The 9,426-nt window shown below is 39.2% G+C and overlaps 1 long non-coding RNA gene across 1 annotated transcript in view; it reads left to right on the forward strand.

The window, feature by feature from the left end:
* Positions 1–9,192, forward strand: part of LOC107181566 — a 19,580-nt gene extending 10,388 nt beyond the window's left edge. The window contains exons 2-5 of the long non-coding RNA XR_001512229.1: positions 5,398–5,458; positions 6,201–6,322; positions 8,228–8,289; positions 9,138–9,192. This is a non-coding gene — a long non-coding RNA (uncharacterized LOC107181566). The remainder of the gene's footprint in view (positions 1–5,397; positions 5,459–6,200; positions 6,323–8,227; positions 8,290–9,137) is intronic.
* Positions 9,193–9,426: the final 234 nt, after the last annotated feature.

The following is a 9,426-nucleotide window of genomic DNA, read 5'->3' on the forward strand; positions in this document are numbered from 1 at the left end:
TATTATTTTCATACACATTTTTCTACTTTTCTTTCATCTCTCACACTTCTATTATAGAGAAAAGGTAAATAGCAATATTAAAATATTTCCTCTAATTAGTTCCCTTTTAATGTGCACAAATTTCATGCACCGGGCCACTAGTTATACATAAAAGCCTATGTGACTGAACAACTGAACAATTGAATGACTGGTCCACTGAATACTATAACATACCCTGACCACCAGGAGCTGCCCCCTGGTGGTCAGTGTGCTCCCATAGCGGGAGCATCATTCAGCTGAACAACCCGTCCCGGCGGCCCACCAGCTGAGCGGCAGCCACTCACTCCCTCAGTAGTCCTGCAGGTCCAGTTTCTGGAGAACAGGCCAGGCACCCATGGACCAGCGCTGCTGGCACAATCCTGACAGTGCTGCCAGCCTCCTGGAAGTCAGCCTTGAGCAACATGGCTGCTTCCCCTCCCTAGATGTTCCACAAGGAAGACACGATATAAAAGTGTCCATCAGGTGGCTCCGGACAACCAGCGCGAACGTCAGCAGGACGGATCCAGATCCTGGGCTGGCAAGGGCGTCCTACTGCCCACCCGGAAGGTCGATTACATCCTGTTCTCCCCACACCCCCTTGGGCAGGCGCCAGACGCAGGGCTCATGGCTGGTGAGCGCCACTGTGGCGGCGTGAGCCTCTCTTGATTGGGACTGACTGGGGACGAGCCCGTGGCAGGTGCAGAGGGGCCTAGATGAGCAGGAGTGGGAGGCAGGAGCAGCAGGCGGCAATGTACTGCAGGTTTTAGCCCGATCCCTGCAGGCCACCCCGAGGGACCCCACCCACACACGAATTTATGCACAGGGCCTCTAGTATGTTAATAATGTCTGTTTGTATTCTTTTTCTCTTAGTTCCTGAAGCTCTTCATATTCAAGAGATAAGAACATGAAGAGCTACTCATCCTGACCTTAATCAAATATGGTTTTGTAGTTTATTTTGTTGCTGTTGTTCACCTTAGCTTTATTTTTTTATAACTAGAAGTGGCTACTGAGCCTCCATTTTTAAAAAATCAACATTTAAAGTCATCGTTGTTTGAATTATGTATCTATTAATTTGTTTAATCAATCCCTTTTTAATTATTTTTTTTCTGTAATTTCTTTTGGTGCATGTGTCCATCATTTCACTTTTTATATAATCCCAGATCCCCCATTTTGCTTTCTCCCACATCCCTAATCTATCACCAATGGATTTCATGTAACCCACTTATGTCTCCTCTGATTGGAATGTATAAAACAAGGTAAAACACCACCATCCTGCAGAGCATTACCCCAATACGTTGAGATTTTGCTTCCCGGCAACTGTCAACAGTTCGGCTCCAGTAAACTCACAAACATCCTTTACAGGTTTGAATGTTTATATGTTAACACCCATTATATGTCCAGCTCAATACTTGCCCTCTCTGCCCTATACACTTTAAGTACAAGACCATTTCAGTACTTGGCAAACTTGGGATAGTGCCTGTAGTGACATACAGCTGTCAGATGTTTTCTGTTGACTAATTGACCTGGCTTAGTCAGCAAACACTTAAAAATTTGAGGTCATCGATCTCTGAAAGTATGATGAGATGCATGGACCCTCTTCTCAGAAAAATACTTGCTCTGATATTTGCATGCCTAACATTCTACCACTCAGTTTTAGAGGTTTCCAGGATCTCTCAGAGCCTGCCCGTCATCCCCAGGACAAGAGCCTGTGCTTTTCTTCTATGCTTAGCAACCTGATTTGGGAACAGATCCCTCAGGTCCATCTCAAAACCATCTTGTTTTCTGTGGTACCCGACTCCCAATTTTATTTCAACCTCTAATTTCTTCTAATCAACTCTATCTTCTAATTCCAGTTTTTGCTTTAATCTATTGTCTTTAATGACCATCCCATTCTTTTTTTCCTGCGAATCTTGTAATATAATTATTTCTCCAGATTTGTTTTGCCTTTTCTTTACATTTCGATTGATTTTCTATGTTTCCATTAATAAAATAACTTTTGTTACACTTGTAACATGCTAGGTACTTTAAAATATCAATAGTAATAATGTTAGCTAATTATTATTGAGAGCCTCCTGGGCATTGCACTAGATGCTTGTTGAACCTTATTAGTCATCACACAACCCTGAAAAGCATGTTATATCCTGTTGTATTGATAAGGACCCCAAGGATTCTTGAGATTAGGAAATTGATATATGCATATTTTTCCATTAAACTGATTTCTATTTTTTTCTGAAATAACTGTGTGTTGTTTTTATCTCATTCCTGGAAATGCAAAACAAAAACAATCAATGTAATTGCCAAAAGATAACTATAGAATAAATGCATAATCCATAACTATTTTTAAGAATCTATATACCACCCCAAATTACCTACTGTACATCCTGTGATATAACATTGCCCTTATGCTATACTCATTTCTTAAGTTATTGCTGATTTTCTTTTTCATCATTCCCTTCTTCTCCCTCCTCTTGCCTCTTTTCTTCCATTCTTAATTATCCCTCTCCTATTCTGACCTTCTATCATCTTGTCTCTCTGAGGTATTTGAGTTCATCTTCCTCAAATGAAGATCTGATCTAGCCTTTCACCCTCAATCACCAGACTCTTTTAGGTCAAGAAACCCAACATGTGTTTCCTGTCCATGTGTCTCCTCAGTGCAAATATTAGCATTGGAAACGTTGCTCACACTGCTCCAGCTCCAGGCAGATCGGGGAATGTGGTTCTGCTCACTTTACAGGCAATCTCCAGGTATAGAGCTTCATACTACCTGAGCTGTTGGGTTCATTGGCTTGAGAACCAGGGTGTCAGACAAATACCAACTACCTCCTCTCTCAGACCTCCAAACATTTGTGGATCTGTACTCAGCCCTTCTACTCAGTGGACCCTTTCTCTTGAGTTGGTCTCAGGCAGTCCCATGACTACAAATAAAATTTAAAATATGCTGTCTCTTAAACTTATATGTTTGGACCGGACCTCTCCCATTCTCTACTCTTGCATCTTTTCTCTCATGCTGCAGTGATTTTTCTAAAATGGAAATAAGATCACATCACTTGCTGCTTAAAGACATCCAATGAGTTCTGTTGTTACTAAGAAAGAAATTCAAGCTTATTAACACACTAGAGCAGCCATGGGCAAACTATGGCTCGTGGGCCGGATCCGGCCCATTTGAGATGAATAAAACAACAACAACAAAAAAAGACTGTACCCTTTTATGTAATGATGTTTACTTTGAATTTATATTAGTTCACACAAACACTCCATCCATGCTTTTGTTCCAGCCCTCCGGTCCAGTTTAAGAACCCATTGTGGCCCTCGAGTCAAAAAGTTTGCCTACCCCTGCGCTAGAGGCTCGGTGCATAAAATTCATGCATGGGTAGGGTCCCTAGACCTGGCCAGCGATCAGGGCCAATCAGGGCCAATCAGGGCCTGCAGGCTGCCAGCCAGTGCCTTCTTTTGTTCTGCGCCGCCCTCTGGTGGTCAGTGCATGTCATAGTGAGTGATTGAATTCCCAGTCTCCCGGTCAAACTCCTGAGGGGACACTTTGCATATTAGCCTTTTTTATATATAGATAGGGCCCACTAGGTCCTGCCTACCTTCTTGATGTCACCTTCCTCTATATCTGCCTTGTCCATGAAGCTGTAGCTACCTTGACTTTTTTCTTGTGCTCAAGACATGCTCAGTTCATTTCCACCTCAGGGACTTTGTGCTTCCTGTACTTTTTCCTTGGGAAGTTTTTTTCCAAATCTCTCCATGGCTGCTTTCTTTTTAGCATTCTGATCTCAATTCTATGCCATTTCTTCTGCCCTACAGCGGTCTACTCATCCTTAGTCACTAATGTTCTGTCTTCATTATGATACTTATCAATACTCACAATTCTTTATTTATTAAATATTTATTGCTATTTCTTCTTTAGATTGTAAACTTCTTGAGGGCAGAGTCTGCTTGTCTTGCTTCCTGCAGAAGTCCTGCAGCCTAGAACAGCACCTAGCAGTAAGAGGCCCACAATAAATATTATTTGACAGGCCAAGTTTTCCAAAAAATGCTTTAGTTTCTTTGTTATACAGCTTACTATGAGGTGTTTAATAAAATACCACTTTTCAGGAATATACCAATGGCTTTAGAATCCTAAGATGCTCTCAGGGGACACTTGGTAGAAAGCCACAGTGTAGAACAGCCTGACATGGGCCTGTAAAATCTGGATCTATTCCTGCTTGATGATAAGCATGTTTTAAACTGTCAAAAGCTGCTCAAGGAGTTAAAGATTAAAGTGTGGGAGATAGCTTGGGGTTGGGAGCTGGTGGTAGAGAAAGGTGTTAGGCGAGTTGAATTCTCTTTTTGCCCTTTCAAATTTTGGGATACACAGAGGAATTTTCTAAGAATTATCATGGGGATTGGAATCTATTCAGCTCAATTCCATAATTTAAAATTTTACTTTGTTTATAAATTAATCTGACTACCTAGTTCTAGTTTTTAGCTTGTGTTTAGTAAAATCCTTCAATTAATGATAATCTCTTTTATTTTTGTCTCTTATATGTTTATTTTCTAATTATTTGCAGTTTTCATTAAGAAAACATCACTTAGGTCCTAGCTGGTTTGGCTCAGTCGGTAGTAGAGCGTCTGCCTGTGGACTGAATGGTCCCAGGTTCAATTCTGGTTAAGGGCACATGCCGGGGTTGCAGGCTTAAAACTCAGTAGGGGGCGTTTAGGAGGCAGCCAATCAATAATTCTCTGTCATCATTGATGTTTCTATCTCTCTCTCCCTCTTCCTTCCTCTCTGAAAAAAAAATAATATAATATATATATATTATTTAAAAAAAGAAAACATCACTTAGCATAATAAAAAGAGCCAGCTTTAGTTCCTGACTTAAGGTTTTCTATTCTTTTGCCTCAGGTCAAACTGAGTCTCAGCTTCTCATCTGGGAAATTTTTATTTCCTCTCCAATTGAGGGGTATCTGAATGACTGTGGATATTTAGGAGATGGCTAAGGGAAGCTGAATAGGAGGTACATTTTATTTGGGTTTAGGGGGATATAGATTTGTGGTTTGCAGTCACTTCTGAGGGTAGTTAAATTATTGCTCGATGGTCTTGGTGTAGAAACTTCTTCCAGTGCTGAATCGGTTTAACCCTCATTATGACACAAAGAAACAGGGCCAGAGGCTGTATTCTCTTGTGCTTATCACTGGCGTATTTGGGTAGTTGAGGAGAAACAGACTTGAAACGAACAGAACCAGAAGATAGTCTGGATTATTCGTCTGGATTCTGTGTTGTTTGTGAGCTTTGTGAATTATAGAATTTGTCTTGATTTCTTTTATCATTTAAATAAATGATTCAAGTTAATGCCTAATTTTTATTTGTAATTTGTTATTTCTTTTCGTAACAAGGGCCTTCTCAAATTGTATAAGCTTCAGGCTCTATAAAACCTGGATCTACTCCTATTTGGTGGTAAGAATATTTAAGGCACTCTGACCTTTGTTGGGTTAAAACTTGTTTCACTAAAACCAATCTTAGTTATGGAGGAAATAGAAGCATATGGATCCCCCAATGCACTATAATTCCATGAACATTGTGCTCTTGGTAGAAGAGGTTCTATGTTTTTCTAAAAGTGCTATTATTTTTGTAATTTAAAAACACACACAACAACGTTTGGCAGAGCAGGTTCTCTCTGTGTGGCTTCCGTGCAAAAGCAAGAAGATACAGGGGTTCCTGCCATTGGAATCAGTTGGCAATCTTGTATATGTATTTGGCAGCTGTATCACTAGTCTGTAAACTCACCACCTCCTACTCCTACTGAGACTGAAGTCGGACTGAAAGGCAGCCCTATTTCAAGATAAGACAAGACCTGGAAGTCACAGAGCTGATCATTGCAGCCATCCTTACTGCCCACGGCAGTCCTAATTTCCCTTCTCTATTTTTTCCCCAAAGCACTTATCGCCATATGACCTATTAAATATGCTGCTGTTTGGTGTCCATTTACCCAAACTGGAATGTAATTTGGTGGTGATAGTAATATTTTTACCTGTTTTATTCACTGCTGTATCCTCAATGCCTAGAAAAATGTCTGGCATGTAGTAGATGTTAAAAAAATTTGTTGGGAGAATGAATGCTAGTATTAGTAGATGGAGTATGGCAAGATGACATTCCATTTCATCCTAAAAAATGCCATTTCTTTTCTCCATTTGCACAGGTTAAGTCAAAGTTCAGATTAAAAGATGTATACTCCACATTTCTCACATTGAAGCAAGATCTGTAACTCATTTGTGCTGTTGATTAATAAATTGATGGTGTAGTCGAATTGGATCATTCAAGGTGAGTGAGGATTAGTGTGTCTCTTCAGATCTTTCCTTTTTCTCTAAAATTATTTGAATTTATTATAAAAATATATATACTGATTATTAAAAAAACACTTCAGAATTATATAACGTATCTCCCTTCTTCTGACTACATTTCTGCAAAAATGACCACTGTTAAGACGTTGTTCTATAGCTTTCTTGGATCTCTTTCTCCTTTATAACTGTTAACTATTTTACTAAATATTCATATTGAACAGAGAGAGGCTTGCTTTGGGGAAATGCAGAAAATGAAAACATAATTCTTGATTTTGGGAAATCTATAATTTAAATATGGAGATAGAGCAAATATGTGCAAGAGACAATTCTTCTGAAGACATATACAAGCAATTACTAATTAATTCTATGAAGATGAGAAACATAAGTGCTAGCAGACACAGAGTAATAGCGCAAACATGGCCGAATATGGCAGGGAAAATCGAGGCAGAGCACTGGTGGTACCATATGATGGCAAAGTGGTAATAAGCAATTATCTTTCTTTAGTGTTTTTCTTCCCAAACAGTTATAAAAAGTATACTTAAAGGATAGTCTTCTCATATATATAATTGAAAAAATAGGTGACTCCTTCTTAAAGAAATGGCCACCAATGCTTTAAGCTGTAAAGTCCCAGAAATAACTGTGTGTCTGTGACACGATAAATACACTGATAAATACACGATAAATACACTGATACACTCATATGAGTCTGTGGGTAAAAGGTGAATAAAATTCTGTCCATTCTCATGTAATCAGGAAAGGAAAAAAGAGATCCTTTTGGGTGGCAAGGGTAAGGAATGAGTTGCATGTAGATTATAATTTAAAGTTGACTTTTGAATTTGTCAAGCCTTTTGACCTGTATTCAGAATACTTGGCGAGGGCTCATGCCAGCAAGTTACAATCCTGTCTTTATCGGCAGCCACCTGCAGGGCTTTAGTCTCCAGCTGCTGCTTTTTTTCAAGCCATTGAAATTTTGTATTGAAAATGGCTGTAGACCAAATAGCGTTGACTAAGAAAAGAATGCAAAAGGGTAGCATTTCCCTAAAACCATTATTTGATTGGGACAAAGAGCAAGGTTTTCTGAATCGACCTTACGTACAGATATTGAACTTGTTAACAATTACTAGTGTTCTTCCAAAAAAACCCACATTACACCCCACCTCACTGGGTCCATTGAGGGGAGTGTTGTATAAAATGAAAGGGAATAAAGGCGCCCAAACTGCTTCTTCTCACAAGGTGCCATCAATAATGCCCACATGGGCGACCGTTCCCTGATTTAAGAACTTGTCTCCTTCATGCATCCACTGGAAATCCTTTGGATGGGGGAACACCCCTCCCCCAACCAACAGAATGTTAGATTCAGAAAGCTTCGGCCCATTCTGCTGCCCTATCCTTATCCAGCCAATTTCCTTGGGCTCTTTCTTGTGTAGCATTTATATTATCTTGATCCTTTGTAGTATTGAATTGCTGATGAATATTTGTACTCCTAAACTTAGACCTGTGCATGTGTCAATAAATGTAATACACATATGCACATAATAGGAGCTTTGTTCTCATTTTTAAATAGAAAAACATTTTCTTTTTGAAAACCTCTGAGGAAAAGCAATCGGGAGAACACGGCAGGCTTTGGAAAATGGAGTTTCTGCTGAAAGTTTCCTGCTATCATCTTAGCAATCTTATTCTTATCAAAGCATTTGGATATTAGGTATGACAAAGCTCGCTCATGGCCGGGAAGAGAGGAGCTAGGCCATACGTGGGAGGGGCCACCAGCCACTGTGCCCCCTGTTGCAGCCATAATAATTTAATATTCTCATACTGGGACGCCCCATTTTGCTTGGCTTGTATTGAGCTACTTGATGTGTTTGTTTCTCTTTGGCCAAACCATCAGGGTCTTCCCGGTAACAGCCTGTAAGACTTCAAATAAAGGATCATGCTGATACTGGCCTAAGGGTAGGGTTTTTGTTTTTCCTGGAAGTCAGTAATTTAACTATTACACTGAAGGAGGCTTCTGGGTTTGGAACAGAATTTATTTCAAGGTTGTATTAAACTTGTTAGTCGATCAATAGTTTTTCTTCTTATTGATTACTTGTCTCTTCACAAAAAATAGAGATTAAACGATAGAGACTAGGTACATTGGAGTTGTGACATGCTGATACCCCATTCTATTTGTTTTGTATTTGTGGCTGGATGCTTTATTTTTTCTTTTGCAGTGGATTTAACTCTTTTTACCTAAATTTCTGGTCGATATCAAGTAGGATTTGAAGCTGTCATGTTAAAAATGCTAAATAGAAGAGACAGATTATTCTTTCATGTAATTTCTACTCTTGTATTTTCCCTGGTAATAATGCTGAGATAGCCTCCCTGAAGCCTGTAGGGCATTGTCATTTGAAATAGATTCACAAGCCCAGCTATTTTAGCATCATACAGTACAGAATGTACTATAAGAAGGATTTGTCTTAATCTGTAACCTATGAAACATTTTGTTATATTTTTATATCATGACATTTTTACTGTAAAAACATTTGGAGGATAGTTACTACAATGAGCTCCAGGGTTTTTCTGAGAAAGAAAAAAAATTAATACACTTTCTTTGTAAAACTGATTTAGACTGGGAAGTGGGGGCTTATCCAAGGTTATGAATATAACAGAATGTATTGTTAAACTAGGATGACCTGACCACCATGTGGTTTTTTATTATCATGGGTTGTCTCCAAAACATACTTTTAAAAAGAACAAGAAATATTAGTAGAGCTGATAAGCATTTGGTCTTTTGTTTTTGTTCATTTCACTCCTAACAGTGGGAAGCTCTCACAGAAAATGCCTGGCTTAAAATACCCCAGCACCATGGGAAAGTGAATATTTCAGTTGCTTCTTTTGTTCAACTGCTGACTTTATTTTACGAATTTGAATAAATTGCATGACCAAGAGCAAGTTATACCTCCCTGGTTATACCTTCCAATAAAGGGATGGTTTTCTTTTGGCCACCAGCCAGATCAGAGTTTAAGCAACGTGAGCTCATTAAGAAATACCAGGTTGTGGTTTGAAATACCCCTCTGAGATTTCTATGACCAAAGTGGTCTTGTCTCT

Source organism: Myotis davidii, unplaced genomic scaffold (genome assembly GCF_000327345.1).
Source record: "Myotis davidii unplaced genomic scaffold, ASM32734v1 scaffold449, whole genome shotgun sequence".
In the NCBI taxonomy this organism is placed as follows: domain Eukaryota; kingdom Metazoa; phylum Chordata; class Mammalia; order Chiroptera; family Vespertilionidae; genus Myotis; species Myotis davidii.